The sequence below is a fragment of the Gouania willdenowi genome, chromosome 19 (genome assembly GCF_900634775.1).
Source record: "Gouania willdenowi chromosome 19, fGouWil2.1, whole genome shotgun sequence".
Classification (NCBI taxonomy): domain Eukaryota; kingdom Metazoa; phylum Chordata; class Actinopteri; order Blenniiformes; family Gobiesocidae; genus Gouania; species Gouania willdenowi.
Window position 1 is genome coordinate 14464555 of NC_041062.1, and position 18152 is coordinate 14482706.

The 18152-nt window shown below is 36.6% G+C and overlaps 1 protein-coding gene across 2 annotated transcripts in view; it reads right to left on the reverse strand.

Annotated features, from left to right (window-relative positions):
* Positions 1–17415, reverse strand: part of LOC114481278 (protocadherin-15-like) — a 225534-nt gene extending 208119 nt beyond the window's left edge. For both annotated transcript variants that reach the window (XM_028475966.1, XM_028475967.1), the window contains exon 1: positions 16890–17415. The gene's annotated coding sequence lies outside the window, so the exon portion shown is untranslated. The remainder of the gene's footprint in view (positions 1–16889) is intronic.
* Positions 17416–18152: the final 737 nt, after the last annotated feature.

An 18152-nucleotide genomic window follows, 5' to 3' on the forward strand; every position in this document is an offset into this window, starting at 1 on the left:
TGGGTTATAACCTAACCCTTAGACGCTTGTACTTCGGTAACCGTACCAATAGCACCGGGGGTTGTACGTACGGCAACCGTACAAATAGACACTTTCTTTCTTAAAAGGCAAATGAGGTTCGTTGTGATGTTTTGTTTGCAGTCCCACCACGACTTATTTACGCAGTACACAAATTGCAATCCTTTGAGATTGGTGAAAAAGATTGGTTTCATGTGCAAGGATCGGACGATTGCCGATCCCCCAAAATTAAGGAAATCGGCACAGATCGATCATTGCATCCTTAATTTATACGGTTATCATGTTTCTCTTAAGAGGGGCATGTACAGTAAGGTGCTGACAGTCATTTTTGCTCTACATTTTGTAAATCTTTTACCATGCAAATACCTACATTTTTAGTTTTTAACCAACATTTTGTAAATAAGGACTTAAATCAGATTTAATAGTGCCCAACAAAATACAAATGCAAGCTGCACGAACTGGAATATTTTATAGTCATGGGTTTTCTCCATTGTTTCTCTTGGGACAGAGGTTAAGAGTTAGATGCCCCAATTAACAATAAATTGTTTTCAAAAACATTTTAATGTCTCTGTTCTCTGCTTTTCTCATTTAGTTTTTGTAGTTAAAAAAAGAGAGGATGAATAAAATGTCCTGCTGTTTTAAAGAATGGCTTTACATGTCTTTTTGACACTGTTTACTGCGAGACTAAAACATTATCTTGTGATGTTCCATTTAATAACTATTCTCTAAAAACCCTTTGAAATGAATTACTAATTACAACAAGCTAATTATAGCTGTAATAATTCCCTTTTTAGGATCGATTTCACTTGGGCAGTAATTTCAAAGGACTAAGAATGCAAAGAAAATCATTTTGAGAACCACTATCGTTAAAATGTTTCATTGTATTAATCTACATAAAAAGCTTGACATTTTGACCTAATGGCATTGAATTTCTGCCACGCACTTACACACCTAAACATCCTCTGGTCTCTGCATTATGCATAAAATTTGGCTTCAACACACACCGACGCTTAAGCGGATATCAGGAAACACACACACGCAGCATTCAGCAAACACAAGGCAGTCAAATACCAAAGAATATTACTAATCGCCTCAAAATAATTAAACATAGGACTTCAATGGCTTAATTCCATAATATACACTAAACTAATCTTAGTATGAGGTCATACCATAAAAGACAACAATTAATAACAATTGAAGCTCAGTGAAGTTGCTGTGAGCTATGTGGAAAATTGCTTCACTAATGCAAAGACAATCCATCTGGTGTGTATAACAGACAAAATGATTAATTCAGTAGCAAACCTAATAGCTATGGAGGAATTATAAATAAATAAATCACTCAATCGCTAACTATATTCCCTAAATACTATATATTTATTTACTATTAGCAGACATCTCATCCCCATACAAAGGAAACGGTGAGTTATTGTTTCACCCTCGAGCAATAGGCACAGAAAACAAAACATAAATACCTACTCATATCTTGTATATATTTATGCTATAATGGAATAGCCTATATTTACTTAAACATTGTATCAAGTATTTAATTAATTATAAGGCTTTATTTGTATACTTTTAGATAGATGGCGGGGTTGGAGTAGCTTGTTTACGTGAATAAAGCAGTCATGTTGAAGGTTATCACCACAGCAGCCCATTCAAAAATATGGCACTTTAAAGGGAACCTCCACTGTTTTTACAAATGTGGCCTAAAAAATGTACTTATTAGAAGAAATATGCCTAACAAAACGCATTATTTTGCCGTTTTGGAACTGTCGCCCCCTGCGGTCATAAATTATTTTTCGGGTCACAAATGTTTTCATAAGCAAAAAAGGTTTTTCCTGATTATTTAGAGTAACCAAAAGCTGCACAAATTGGCATTTTGACCAAAAAAGCTGCTAAATGATCTAAAAAGCAGGCTGAATGCTTCACTCCAATAGAAAACAATGGGATGTTTACAGGAAAATGGGGGCATATGACATCTTCAGTCACGTGATTTCAAGATGACGGAATACTGGTTTTAAAACGGTAAAGTAGTCCCATTTTCAAAAGTCAATAAAACAAATATGGTGCAAAATAATGCATTTTATTAGGTATATATATTTTAATATGGACATTTAAAAGATTTTAGGCCATATTTGTCAAAAACAGTGGAAGATCCCTTTAAGGACTGAGCTGCCAGTGAGCGTTTGGGAATGGGCTCACAGTGGCTACTGCTACTTATTGAGCATCATATTACCTCTGCATTATGCAAACAGTGTAACTTAAAGCCAGTCCTGTTAGTGTTGTGTCCTTAAAGCTGATATCCGGAGTTTCTGAGAAATCTATGTTTATGTATGAATCTTTTGAAATGCGAAAAAATACCTAACAAACTAACATCAATGCGACCTTGTTATGTTCAACGATGCGCGTGCAGAAAAGTAAAGGCGTGGCTTCTGGTAGATTGCAGAGGCAGTGGGAGGAAGTGGAGCTGTTTAGGGCGGGACATCGAGACGTTTCTCAGAAACTCCGGATTGCAGCTTTAAGGTTTACTTTTTTGATGTATTTAGTTAATGTGGACATTGTGGTGAAAGATTGCTATGTGATAAAGGTTTCTTGTGCATAATGTCATTGTGTGAACATTGTGATGTGATAATGTGTCAATAGTTCACTGTGCTTTTGGTGCCTCTAGCTAGAGTATAGCAGCCGTTGCTTAGGCTGCAGCTATAGTAAGTAAGTAAACTTTATTTATAGAGCGCTTTTCACAGGTAAGAGCCACAAAGTGCTGTATAAACATTTCAGCATCATCCCAGTCCAAAAGAAACATGGAAAGATAGTCACAAATAACAAGGGAGACAAGAACGGGAGAAACTGTGGGACGCCATGGGTATTGGAGGCACCCCAAATTTCGATGAAAAATGGGGAAAAAAGTTTAGGCAATCCAAGGAAATGAAATGAAACAACAACTTAAGCTGAAGAGTAGCTTTCCCATCCTTTAAACAAACAGAAATCCACATGTAGAGATTGCTTTGCCGTCTCCCAGCGTGCAGGTGACACAAACGTAATGGGATATGTAAAGAAACAGAAAGACTTCTTTGTGCAAATGTGTAGATCTCCAGTACATCTGTATGCTACTGTTAAAGTGTGAGGCTGAATAATGAGGCTTGCCCTGTGCTTACATGGTTCAAGTGTTAACTATGACAGATTGTGCTGCCAATGTTGACCATGGCTGATCAGTCGGATAGCCCTCACCCTCTCTTTTCCTCAATTACTGCACAGACATGGAACTGTATGGATGGTGATTAATCTCATCTCATTTCTCACGGATGGTTTCACACTGGCAAGGAAGCTCCAATCCTCATTTGTCTTTTTTTTTTTGTTCTGTCTTTTTTGTTTTAAGGCTTTAAAGCATCAGTAGTCAACGGTATTACACACAGACTCACAAACATCAGCCACACATCAGCATCCTCTGACTGTTTAGTGATAAATAAGTGAATGTGGTCCTGTTCAGGATTGCCAGGAACTGGGACTTTATACAGGTTAACTCAGAGTTACAAGCAGTAAACCCAGGAAATGGTGACCACACACACATCCAGATACAGACAACCCTGACATATGGACAGTTTGTCCAACCAGGTAAAAGAAGTGACATGTGGCTGCATTAATGTCTAAGAGGAAACTGCCATCAGTCATTCCTTTCAGAGCCTTCATAGAATGACAGCTGTCACCAACCAAATGTCAAACGGGTCAACGCAATGGAGTGTTGGAAAAAAAAACAAAAAAATCACTGATGGAGAGAATATTTTTTTGTGAAAAGAGTTGCTTCTATAACTACAATGTAAGATCCCAAGAAATGATTCTGGAAATTAAAAGAGAAATCCATTTCTCAAATGTCAAAAAATTATAATAATTTTAAAAGCTTTCATAATGTTATTCAGTTCAACATTTTCCTGAATTCCTGAGTAAAACTAGCTCAACAGCTACACTTTGAAGAGCTCATAATTCATACAAAGTGAGTGCAATGCAACGTGTTCAATGATCTTTAATGCAGAGGAACTTTTCGACTAAACCGATTAAGAAAATTAGTTGATGGCAATTAAGTCATCGGTGCTCCACCCGGACTGCTTTTCTTAAAACAACCTCTGAGCCTGGCCCTGCTGGAGATTTCTAACTGTTAAAAGGATGTTATTTTCTCCCCACTGTAGCTGATGGCATGTTTATGTGGATTTGTTGGGTTTTTTCTTAATTTTATATTTTGACAGCGCTGCCAGATGACAATTGTTAGAATTTGCCCTATATGAATAAAGTTACATTGGATTGAACTTCGTACGGCCGCAGCTCAGCAGCAAAATTTCTTTAAAGCATGGGATTTTGTAAATATGGGTTTAAAATTGTAGGTTTTGTCAATTTAATTGCTTACAAAATAGATGCTCTGAGGCATAGAATCACATGGAACATAAAATTATAAACTTAACAGTTTAAATATCAGTAACCACTTAGTAATAATGCTATTGTGATGATAATATTGAAAAACAAAATGTTTCTTTGTTTTGCTCAGTGTTTAACAACGGTGGTATTGGTAACTGGTAACTGAACTACTTTGTGTTTGGACGGAAACATATTGGTACTAAAATGCCCACAAGCATGACATTAACACAGGTAATGACAACAAAGAAAAAAGAAATGTCATGTGTTGTGATTTGTTTTATGTCAATTTTGATGTAAATGCACTGTAGTGTTTTTTTTTTAAGCAATGTTGCTTAATATGCTTTAAAATTAAAACTTTTTAAAAGGTGATGTGAAATTATATTTGTTAGATTATTTTTCTATGTTTGTTCTATGCATTTTAACTCTTGAGGACAAACACGGCAATAAAGTTGCACTTTTGACAATATATCTGATGTCTGCAGTCATTTTAAAGCGCATAAAAAATAAATTAATTAAAAAAAAAAAACTCGATGACATTGATTACTAAATAAACAACTGTTTAATACAGTTTTCCAAGCCTGTAACCCTTTTGCTTCAAACAACACATCAGAATAGTTACTTGCAAAACAGTTGAGCATGAAAGGGAGCATTTATCGCTATTAGCCGTTACCATTCTACACAGCAAACATCTGCTACAACAGCACAGCGAGCTTCTTCACCTAAAAAGCACAGCCGACATACTGGCCTATAAAAGGGCTTTACTTTAGCTCAGAGCTGCCAACACCACTTAAACAATGTCACCACACACTGGCTACAAAGCTGCTGATCCAATGACCTGCTGCAAACTAACTCTGCACGCTAAAGACTTGTGCACTAATTATGTGTGGAATGGATACAAAATAATTGAAATTATAATTTGGTAATATAACAGGTAGTAAATGTTTTCACTGCACCAACAAGTTGAATCATACTAGAAAAATGCAGCAGTTATGTTGAACCTCTCCAAGAATCTCATAGTGAAGGGAATTAAAGAGAGGTAGCAACAGGCCAATGCACACTTCAAAACACTTCCATTTTGACAGCTTAATTAAATATTAACAACGGTTTGGGCTGTGTAAGACACTGAGTTAACACTGCAGAAATTAGATTTAATATAGGAGGATGTTTTTTTTTTTTTTTTTAAGTTGCACTAGAATTTGTGGGCAAACTCACAGACATCACCAGTAGAAGTAGAGGTGGGAACCTCTGGGTACGATACGCTATACAAAGCTCACAATAACGATTATCTCACGATATGACAATATTGCGATAATTGATATATTGGTCAGAAATCAATCTACGATAATCTATGACATAACAAGAAAAAAACAAGATTAAGTAAAAAAATAATTTTTTTATTCATTTCGGAAAGGCAATAAATTGAAAAAGTGTCCTATGAACAGTGACACTATTTTAGTGCAACATTTCTGTAAATAAGTGTCAACATACTTAAGTATCTCCAATAGTGCTTCCTGTAAATGAAAAATAGGGTCTTTCTTACCAGTGACACCATCATAGTGCAATATTCCAGTAAACAATATATTGATTCCTTCAACAAACAGTGACAACATTTCTGTGAAGACCTACCTGCACATTTTAGTGAAAAGGCAGAAAAGGTTTTGAAAAAAAAAAAAATAAAGATAAAAAATCAATACTGAGCGGGAGCATATTGATAATCGATATATATATATCTATATATATAGATATATATATCGCCGTTTTGAGATATCATCACACTTCTAAGTAGAAGGGTACAGCTCCAGCTAATGCTCTACTTATTTTAAAGAAAAACAGAATAACACACGTGGCCATTTTCAAAGTGGAGCTAAAAAATCTAAGGTATTCCTTGCGATTGTTTTCATCCTGCGTCTATGCTTGACGTCGTTCTTTATGAAAAATCGAAGACAGTTTAAAATAACTATCAGATCTGATTGAATTCAATGTCTTTATGATGATTGCAAACATTTCGCTAATGTTTTAAAAATGCATCCTCATTTGTCAGCCTTCATATATAATGTTAGTGACACCTTCAGAGGTGCAATCATGAATCTATTCATCCATCGTCTATGCCTGCTCACTCTGAACCAGTTTTCCATCAATGGAGGCCTAACAACACACAAGGACAATCCCACACATGTTAATTCAGCAGAGTTTCCTCAACGTGACGCAGCCAACAACTGTGATGAATATTTAACTTCCCAATGTGAATTTAAACAACATCAGCCAGAACTGCCTATGTTTGAAGAATTCATTCCAAAGTACTTGCAAATGTTAGTAAGTCTAACAGTGAAACTATTTCTGGTTTCCAGTGATCCAATTTGACCTAGTATGGCAGCGCTGATGGTTTTTGTTGCCGAGCAGTGTTTATCCTGCTAGATGTTGAGTGTGAATGGAGACATGCAGAGAGTGAGAGAGATGGTGGAATCAGAGTGGCGCCAGGAGCTGAGTGTTGACCCTGATTAAACGCCTCTCCTAACTCACAAGGACCGCTGATAAGGCCGTCACACTGCAGGGTAACGTGTGTGTGTGTGTTTCTGGAGTTTACCAACCAAACACAATATAAGGCGCATCTGCACATGTGAAGGTACAAGTGTGTGTCTGTGTGTGTGTGTGTCCCAACACCAATCCTCCTGTGTAAACATGCTGACCTGGCACTGAGACCAGCCACTTTGATGTTGGTAATCCTCTGTCTCACGCACGCACGCACACACGTTCTTTAGATCAGTGGTTCCCAACCAGGGGTACGTGTACCGCGAGGGGTACTTGAACACATTGCAAAGGGTACTTGGAAACATTGATTAATCTGTTTCCAACGTGCTGAGTCATTTTAAGCCTATTTCAGACACTGTACATGCTCATCCAACAGCTTTTCCACCTGTGGACAATAAAAGATAATAATGGAATAAACAATATTATGCCCTTAATATCCTACTAAATTGTTACTAACATGTTATGCACATTACTAAAAATTGAGGTCGATATATTCTCTGATACACAATAATTGTAATGCACAAAATTGATATTTAGTGTGCGTTAAACGTACAGGTTGACATTTTCAAGCTGTAGGAGATTTCAGAGGCCAACATGTTAACAACATGTAAATAATAGTCAATAAAACAAGAAAGGTTACTAAATTGAAGTGACAAAGGGGTTCTCCTAATCTGAAGACAGGGATCAGGGGGTACATGAGACAGAGAAGGTTGGGAAACACTGCTTTAGATGATTGGTCTAAAGCATAATGATAGAAACTTTAATTTGTGTGAGAAGGAAAGTCAAAAATACAAGATATTACACTTAATATCATGGCACAGACCAAGATTACCTTTATCAAGTTTCACTAAAATACTTGACAAAAATTGTTTACAATACATTAGTCCAACACTTCAAGAAGAATAACCTGCTATATCAGCATCAGGATGGATTCAGGGAAAAATCACTCAACATCTATGGCTTTGATTCAGCTGATTGATACAATATCTACAGCATTAGATTAAAATGAATTTACAGTTAAGAGTTTTTATTGACTTGTCTAAAGCCTTGGACAAGGAAGACCACATCAAAGCAAAAGGCTTATGGGCTTTGAACTTGATTGGTTTAGAAATTACTTGTTTAACAGGAAACAACATGTTGTTTGGAACAGTCATACAGTAATGTGGAGTTAGAGAAGGACTTTTTTTCTTGCATTTTTGTCAAGGAGTTGTGCAATAACCATGGTGGAGACCAAATGGTTACAAAAGTTAGTTAATTATAGCAGAAGAAGAAGCATAATAAAGGTAAATAATGTTACTTTGAGACACTAAATAGTTCTGAAACTGCTGATTTACCACAATGACATTTTTTAAATTAGTGATGCACCGGAAATTTGGCCATCAAACGTTTCAAAAACTACCCAAAAGTATATTTTCATTTTCACCAAACAGGAAGTTGTGATGACGCTAGCAAACTGGCGCACACTTGTCTGAATACAGGTCAACGTGCAAAGCATCTTTATTTATTTTTTTTTACTTTGTCTGCACATGCTGTTGAAGGTCAACACTACAATAAGTGCAATCTTTTAAAGACAGCTAAGCATGTTTTGTTACTGCAATTAAATAATTGAATTTATTTTTATTGCATGATTGCAACCATCACCAGCCCTCGCTAAGGAAGGGTAAGAAACACTTTATTATAGGGAGAGTATTAAAAGCAGTGTAAAGCATCTTCTAAGCAGAGGTTGAGACGAACCACTGAGTAAAATCAACAAAACGTACGCTCTCAAATGCAACTTATGTTTCTGCGTCACATCGGCGCCGAAAGCTACACGTACCCGTCTGCGTCAACGTGGATCCCGACACCATAGCCTGACGTGCGCCTCCAAAAAACCCCAAACTATGCATCAGAGCTATAAACGCAATGGTACTAATAGTTGGCATAAGACATTCTTTCAGTTTTGGCTTCCTCAATTTTAGTTTACCACCAGAATTTTCATTTCAGTGCATTTCTATTTTAAATGCATAAAGTTTTACCTTTAAGAACAAATGAACAGTGATTTATTAGACATCTGAGCACATTCGATCTAGTTTCACAGGGTGACTAAGCCTATATGAGTTTATATGTTTGTTCCTAATTCAAGAAAAGCCAAAGAAAAGAAAAGAAAGAAAATTTCGGCATTATTTGCTCTACTTTATATCCTCATGCTAGAAGTACATGGACAAACGTATCCTTTGATTTACTGTAATAACAAAACTAATATCCCTGAAATCCCGCTGATCAAAGATTTTATTAGGTAAGACCAACACAACAAAGTAAAATTAAGTGTAATTAAGTGCAGTATCTGCAGCTGAATGTGGATGTATATCCCGAACATAGCAGCAATTTCCAGATAAAAAAGAAAATCTATTAAGCCGTGCTACTCCATTACCTGATTGCCCATTGGTTATGACTCACAAACAAATACTTAGCCAACCAGCATTATTTTGTTTATTTTGTTTAATTGTTTGCAGATCCCCATTAGCTTCCACCTAGGTGGTTGCTAATCTTCCTGGGGTCCAATTAAAAATCATTATAAAATATCACACATTTAATAAACATTACAATAAAAATGGATATAAAAAAGCAATGAATTACACACCTCTTACACTTGAGCCTTTGCTTAAATTCACTTTTATTTTTTATTTATTTTCTGCTACTGTACATATTATGAACAAACATAGCACCACATGGCTACATGGCCTAAGCTCATTGAATCATTTGTATACTGTATACTTATGTCCAGGACTGAGAAGGTTTTAGAGACTCAGATCAGATAGAAAGCTACCCAAGGGTATTAAATAGGGGCCTTACGGCACTTTTACCCCCTGGCATTTTTTTTTTTTTTTTAAACATCTGTAACAGTAGCTTACATTTTAATTTTAGATTTTGGACCATAACTACTTGCTTCCTCCAGGTCTTTAGGATTAGATTACACTGTGCTTGGTTTGAAAACAATGTCTTTATTTGACCTCATTCAGCTGGCTTTAAAAATAAACATATGCATGGTTTTTCTCTCCTCCCAAGAGTTTCCAGATATGCAGATTTTGGTCAAAGTTTTTGGCCAGGGGGAAGAATGATCTCGTTAGTTACAATGAGCTGATTGGTATTGCAGTGTGTCTCACAGGAGGTTGGAAAACAGTATGCAAACCTTTAGATCAAAATTAAAACAGCTGATGCTACCAAAACCTGATCCATCCGACAAGCCTGTACTTTATTTCCTTGCAAAAACACATTTCAGTTCTGTATGTTGCAGATTGTTCAGTAAAGGACTATACTATACTATACTACTCAGGTACATTTAGTCATAACAGTTAAGCCTGCTTACATGAGTGTGCCTAATTCAATCCGACATCTATTTCATGGTACGTCGCCACAGGGGAACAAACCAAATGGTGTGCAGAAAAAACAGTAACAGGTGCAACTTAAGTGAATATAACTAAAGCTATAGAAAAAGGTGTTGTTTTGATGAGTAAATTGGGGTCTTGGGCTGAAAATAAAAGACAAGGCAAGGTTTTAAATATGTTTTTAAATAGGTTTTATATTTGCAATAAATTAAAGAAAATCACACACAATTTGTTTATGATTACACAAAAAAATAATTGCTAAAACACCAAATTAGTGATATCACTGGTAATGATCAAAGTGGGGGAAAATACAATCAAGAGCAGGAATTGTCTGACAACAGATCAAATCAGTAACGGTTCGCACCTTAAAGGTGCAGTCTGCAACTCTTATAAATGTGACTTTTGGTCATATTTGCTAAACCTGTCACTATGTAAGGACAGCTTAACATGAAACTAGTAGTTTGTGTGAAAAAAAAAAAAAACAGCTCATTGAGTCCCCCCTGCTGCTCCTGCAGCCTTTGGCAGATTGCCAGAATGCATCACGACCGAGCAAAAAGAACCAATCAGAGCCAGGATTGTGTTTGATGGACTGTCTGACAGCTGTTGCTCACAGTCCCCGCCCCTTTCTCGGGGCTGTAGCGCCGTCTTTCCATTTCCCTTAGCTAGAGCCCGTCTTTTTTTACAGTGTATGGTCTGGAGGAGTAGAAAATGGAATTATCGACTTTTCTGTTTGAAAGGTAATTACTGCTGCTTGATTTACATTATGTATGATTTGTAATTGTTACACTAGAACTCTGTGGTGCATGTGTTGTTCATGTGTGATCAGCAGCAGCCTCCATGTGGGCTGCTGTAAGTGACAAGTGTTGCTGCTGCTGAGGTGTGTGCACATTAAGAGAGAAGCGCTGCAGTAATATGCTTTTAACAGAGCATGTTAACTTATTGTGATGTTGCTGTCGGACTAACGTTAGCTTGTTAACGCCTCTGAGGGAGGGACTTTGGAAAGTTTGGAGGCAGGGCAAGAGAGCAGAGGGGAGGGAGGGGGAGAGAGGGATCTGAGAGTTGTGGACTGCACCTTTAAACCAGGTTAGCACCTGCAATTCAGTAATCCATCAGTTTCTATCAAAACAGGCACAATCAAGGTGAATGTTCATTTCTGCCACTTTATACGACTCCAATTTTCTAGCCACAAAAATGTACACAAAATAAACTGAATTTGCTCTGCATTTTGCTTTAACCTTTTCCACTAAAAAGCAATTGCATCAGTTTTTGAAGTAATAATAACGTCAACATTCGTCTGAAAACCTCTGCGTGGACTGTGACGCCCAACAAAACAAAATTCATTTTGAAATCCAGCTAAAGACAACTTCTCACATGTTTTGACTTACTGAGGTTGAGGATCCAATCTAGGGAAGCTGCTGTAAGGAATAAATAGTTCAGAATACGTATTCCATCATTGTAATGCTTTTTCGCTCTGCTGTCACTGGGGCAGCTTCGGGTGACTGCGATAAATTGGCGCGCACGTGCTATGCAAAGCTCTGTGACACTGACAACCAGGCTAATCAATACACCTGCAGGATAAAATGGTTGCGTTTGACGACAACGATGTCTGAATTCTCTCTATTCTGTTTTTTTGTTTTTTAAATGATAATCTACCTCTAAGGACTAATTCCACTCATGCCTTTGATCTATCTAACCCCCAGTGACTAAAGCATCACTTTAGATAATAAAAAAAAAAAAAATGCCATAAAATTATCCAACTTATACCTGAGGGAACTACAGTGGCTGTGACATGTGCCTTTATTTCTCTTAAGGCAGCTGCCAGTGTTAAATCTATATCAGTGACAGCTCTTTGATGGATAAGTTAGTGAGCACTAATGCTCAGCAAAAAAATAAAAAAATAAAAACAGTAGTTGCACTAAGGCTGCAGGCATCAAGACAACTCACGTTTTTTTTTTTTTTGTTTGTTTTTATGAAGTTGAGGCTTCATTATTAATAAATGTGCAAGATCGTTAAGTGAACATAACTTCATAGATCCATTATCTGTGTTTTTGACCAGATGGTTGAACGAGGCTGTGATTTTCCATTTCACAACATCACATATTTAAGATGCAGTTTCCCCGTTTTATTATCGGCGGTTGATAATTAGACGTCATTACTGGCTTTTAAAAATGTCCAAAATCGTGCCAAAAAATGCTTATTATAATTACTTTAGTTGAATGTTATTTTTATGTCATATTCCTTTGCAGCAATTTCACCAAAAGCACAATTATTTGCTAAAGTTGTTGTTCCATTTCAGGAAGTAAATATCCCTTTGTGTTACATCATATTTTGCCTGAAAATGACTTTATCCCAGCTATTTGCGGTGAATAATTGCACGTAAAGGTGTCATATTTTCCCAAAACATTCATGTGAGGAATATTCCCTGTCATATTGCAATTTCTACTTGATTTTTTTAAAGAAAAAATATAAGCAATTAATAACAATAATTAAATAGAAGATTTTATTTAATTCTATATAATAATCATTATTAATTGTTCAATTGTAATTTTGCAATGAAACTACCCATCTAAACAATGGCCTAAACAAAAGATAATTTATAGCCTTACATGAGTAGGGCCTCTGATTTTCCATGATTGTGGATACAAGCAGAATATACAAAAATCACTTCTTTTTTTTTAATTGAATTGAATAATATCATGCATTTACACTGCATTTTTCCAGAGAAAAGGTGTGAAATAATGTTTATCAAGTCTACTAAATGAACAAATGAGTCAAATTTTGCTAATAATCTCATTTAAAATATCATGCTGCACTTACATGTTTTGGGACCATGATCACGCTTTTTTCAATTTTCCATGTAATTTTTCCAGTAAAACAGAGGGCTTAGTGTCCAAAAAGTGAAGCAAACAGACATTGTTGAGACGGACATTTTTAAATAGAAAAATCAAGGTCCTTATGAGGATTTTCCTCTTTCAACAGCTTAACAAGGCATACAAGTGGTCATTGAACTCCCCAGAGAAACAAATATTTTCTGTTGTTTTAAAAAGAACACAACTCATGAATCTTGATGTGGTTGTGGTAGTACGCTACGCTTAATGGGTTTGTTGGTTTTATCCTGACATCCACTAACTAGTAACTGCACAGTTGTGATAGGAGAAAAAAGTATTCATTTCTATTTGAACTTCTTCATATTTTATTCATAAGACTTATCTCCTCATGCGTGATGGTAAAATGAGACTAAATGAAATACCAAACCATCTCCAAAATGTTAAACTTCAATGAAACCACTTTAACAGGGAAATAGCTCTGAGTTGAAGGCAGAGACTTCACCGCAGTCATTTAAATGGAGGTTCAGATGCACCTCTCATCCATCGTGTCTAACAGCATTTGACATGGAGAGGAGTGGACTAGTCACAGGTTCACTAAACATATTCAGTTACTCCGACCCAGGCAGCCACCCCCGCCCCCTTTGTGTCAACACATGACATAATGTTAGCATGCTAATGAAGGGAATTAAGAGGTTTGGTTTTCTTCATCATGACTCCTACTACAGGGTGTTCCCAGAGGTGAAAGCAACAGATTACAAGTAAGAATGCGCGATATGTTATCATTCACGATATATCATCAAAAACATTATCACCGGAAAGAATATGTCATCCCACGATAGAAACGATAAATGCCTATCAACGAGGGCCACTTGTCCCTTAATTTAGCCAAGAATGCCCCCAAAAACCTTGTTCCACGCGGCAAAATTGCCCCCAACTTATTCTCTGGAGCGGAACGCTGTTCACAAAAGCTCCGCCGCGGAGCAGCGACATCTAAATCAAGTATTTTAAAACAAAATAAGCTGTAAAAAAAATATGTCGATATTGTAATTTTTCATATACCCAAAACTCGATATATCTTCAATCTTGATATATTGCCCATCTCTACTCTGGGTGTTTCCAGTCTGGAGTGATTATCAAACATTGTTGGCTCTCATACCCCCTTTCTCTTACTTTTTAATGCAAGTCCCCCCTTTGTCCGACTACAACATTTTGTTCAGTATAGAGGATAATGATGGAATGAATGAGCGATAACACACATTTTAAAGAATCTCATTTTGTAAATAAGTGGAAAGAAACAGTATTTAATGGCTGATGTGGGGGCAAAACTGAACCTTGTATTTTCAGTTCATGTTCTCATCAAAATCATTTCATCATCATTTTGTTTGTGTCATTTGTCTGTTCTTTTTATTATTCAGTATATTTTCTTATTTTGTGTGTTGTTGGTATTATTTAAATCCTTCTCTCAGTGTGTGTGTTTGATTATTTCTTATGTCATTTTGTATGATTCTCTGTTATTTTTGTGTATTTTGTAGTGATCTTGTGGATTTTTCTCTCATTTAGTCGTTTTGTGTGTTGCTGGCCAGTATTTTTCTCTCTTAGTGTGTGTTTTTTGGTGTCATTTTGTGTATTTCGTTATTGTTGGTCTGTTTATTTTTTATTATTCAGTATATTTTTCTCTTATTTTGTATGTTTTATTTTTTGCTTTGTGAGTTGCTGGTAATATTTAATATGATTGTAATTTTTTTAACTAAAAATAAACATAAAACCCCATATTTTGAACAAAGTGTCTAAAGTTCCGGACCCGGACAAAGCTATAGTTTTGGCACTTCCTGTGCGCATGCGCAGTCACTGCCAGACCTTTTCTACATAGGTGTAATGTGCCTGTGATACTAAAGGATTTTTCCTTACGCTGGTGTGGGTTCGAATCCCTTAACATATTTAACACGGCAAATTCCACCTTTAAAATTACATATATGGAAAAAAAAGAAACAAGTTAGGGTTAGGGTTAAAATTCCACCTTTAAAAATACATATAAAAAAAATAAACGTTTCAGTGTATTTCCTGGGTTAGGAATAGGGTTAAAATAAAACTGACGAAACTATACAGTAGCTAGAAGGACACGGGTTCGGCAGTGACGGAACTACCGGCATTTCGCTTACTGCGCATGCAGACGTATGCGTAGACGAAGTGCCGAACTATAGCAACAGCCTATTTAGAATGCATTCATTTGTTCATTTTCCTCTCTCTCAAGTACCCCCTGTAGTGTCATCAAGTACCCCTAGGGGTACAGGTACCCCCATTTGAGAAACAATGGGGTACCTGCTTTATACTATACTAGAAATGGACGTGTTGCAGAGGTCTCAGAATCCTTCTTGTTGGGCAAAGGCTCCTAATGTTGATCTAACACGCAGGCTAATGTAGCTCAGATTTTTAGATGAATACATAGTAAAAATAGAGTGCAGTGTTGTGTAATACGAGGCAAAAAAACATGTGCTCACAGTGCTATTGATGATGAGTGTACACACACACGACAAGTGTAATCACAACAACAGACACAATCTCACAACAGGTGCACGAGCAGGACAACACACACACACACACACAAAAGAAGAACCTGTTACACCCTTTCTTTGCCACCTCTGACTTTCCCCTCCTCTTGCTCTCTGCTCTGTGCTCAGGAGGCGACAGCTTGTCGTAATTTACAGTAATTGGATGACTCTCTTTTCTCCTGATAATCCAAGACGCACAGGCTGCTGTGAGGTAACCTGCTTTGCTTTGGATAGGACCACTGCACTACTCTCTCTCAGGCACAGCACATCAGTGAGACGGACGCTATGACTGGCTACTTGTTGAAAACGAAACACTCCATCTGCGTTTCAGAAGAGAGCAGTTCCAATCCTGTGGAAGAGGAATTACTGCTTCCTTTTTTTATTCCAGACAAGCATGGCAATCAAGCATTATTCCTGCCAAATGGAACAGGGATATAGAGAATTTCCAGGATGAAGCAAATTTTACAAGTGATTGAGTCTCAAATTAAATTAAATTGCCAAGACCACAGAGCACCAGTGGCCAATCAATAGCCAGAGCAGATATGAGATGAATTAAAGATGCAGAGTGCATAGAAATGTCCCTGAGTGGCACACATGCACCAGTCCTGTGGTCAGGCTGTTTCAGCACCATGGACAGCGAACCCTAGGCTCAAAAATAATAAGAAAAAAAGTAATGTATTCAGCTAGGGCTGGCCAAAAAAAAAAAAAAAAAAAAAAAAAAAAAAGAGAGAGAGACAGATTTAATTAGATTTTCCATTGAATGGCCCAGTATTTATTCATTTAAAAAAAAAAAAAAAAAAAAAAAAAAATTGATCATTTAATTTTAATTTTTAATGCAAACGTTAATATTTTCAATATTGTGCCAAGTTAAAGTTATTTTCTGTTGAGAATGCCATGCTAAAGATATTGTGACTGAAATATCCTCAAACCGAATCGAAAATCAAATACGGCATTTGAGATTCGATACCCAGCACTATATTCAACACTTTTATAAAAGGGAGAGTTTTTCAATGTTTGTAGTCATAAAAAAATAAATAAAATAAAATAAAAAGTGTCGTCTATACATGCAAAGTCAAAGTGTAACACTCATTGTACAGCCTCGGTTTAAAACATACACGAGGTGTATTAAATCATTAAAGTAATTAGGAGCATCACAGGTGTCTTAGGTTAAAAATAAAAAAAATAGTGAGACTTACCGTGTTTTACTCGTTGTAGCCATATGTTCAAAGCACAAATCTACTTTCCCACACAGGGTTGCAGTCTCTGGGCCGCGTGGAGACACAGCCCGAGGGGAAAATCCTGGGAATAACATCCAGAGTCGTCCATCCGACAGCCCGGCTTAAAGACTGACCCCACGCTGCGTGGATAGAAGACCGACTAAACTCCGCCGGTGCTGCCTTTAGAGCACAGGATGACCACACACGGAATAAAGAGTTTTCAGTGAGACGGTGTTGTCCTCATGCAGAGAGAGCAGCCTCCCCCCTGCGTTAGTTTAAGCCTCCATTGGGGGGGAAGGTTTAGAGAGGAACGAGAGGCGGTGGAAGGGAAAGAAAGAGTAACTGTAGACGTGCTCTGGTGTTGCCCTTTGCTTTGGCAACCAGAGAGAGAGAGAGCAGTAACAGATGGAGAGGAGAGAGAGAGAGAGTCTATGCGGACCCACAGACGGAGGTCTCAGTCTGAAGGAAGAGACGCGTTCCCCGCCAGAGCAGGACAACCAGGACTCTGATGGTTGGAGCGGGCTAATCTAATTACCGTGCGCGGCGAAAGGAGCACGGATTACCGGCTGACTGCGCTCTCTGAACCTGGCGCCCCACGGCGGAAAGGAAAGCACGAGATCACTGAACTGACCGGGTTACCGACATTTACCGCCATCATCACAGTCACACCGGAGAACAATTATCTCATTAGTCTCCTAATTAAGAACACAAGCAACACCTGTCACCCAGACCCCAGAATAATACATTAATAAATTAAGTATGAGTGGGGGGGAAAAAAACAAAAAAACAATAATAATAATTAATAAGTCTGTTGTAGTTTTTTTCTTTTTTCTATTTTTTTGTGTTTTATTTATTTATTTACTTTTTTATTCATATTAAATACAAAGCTTTATTTATTTATTTATTCATTCATTCATTCATTCATTCATTCATTCATTCATTCATTCATTCATTCATTTATTTATTTATTTATTTATTTATTTATTTACTTATTTATTTATTTATATTAAATACAAAGCTTTAGTAATTATTATTATTATTACATATACTGTAAATCAGTGCTTACAATACTGTAAATGAGTTGCTTTTATGGTATACTTGTACCTATTTGAGTATATTTCTAAATCACTAATTTTACCTTTATTTTTTTGTGTTTTATTTATTTATTTACTTTTTTGTTTATATTAAATACAAAGCTTTAGTAGTGTTTTATTTATTTATTTATTTATTTATTTATTTATT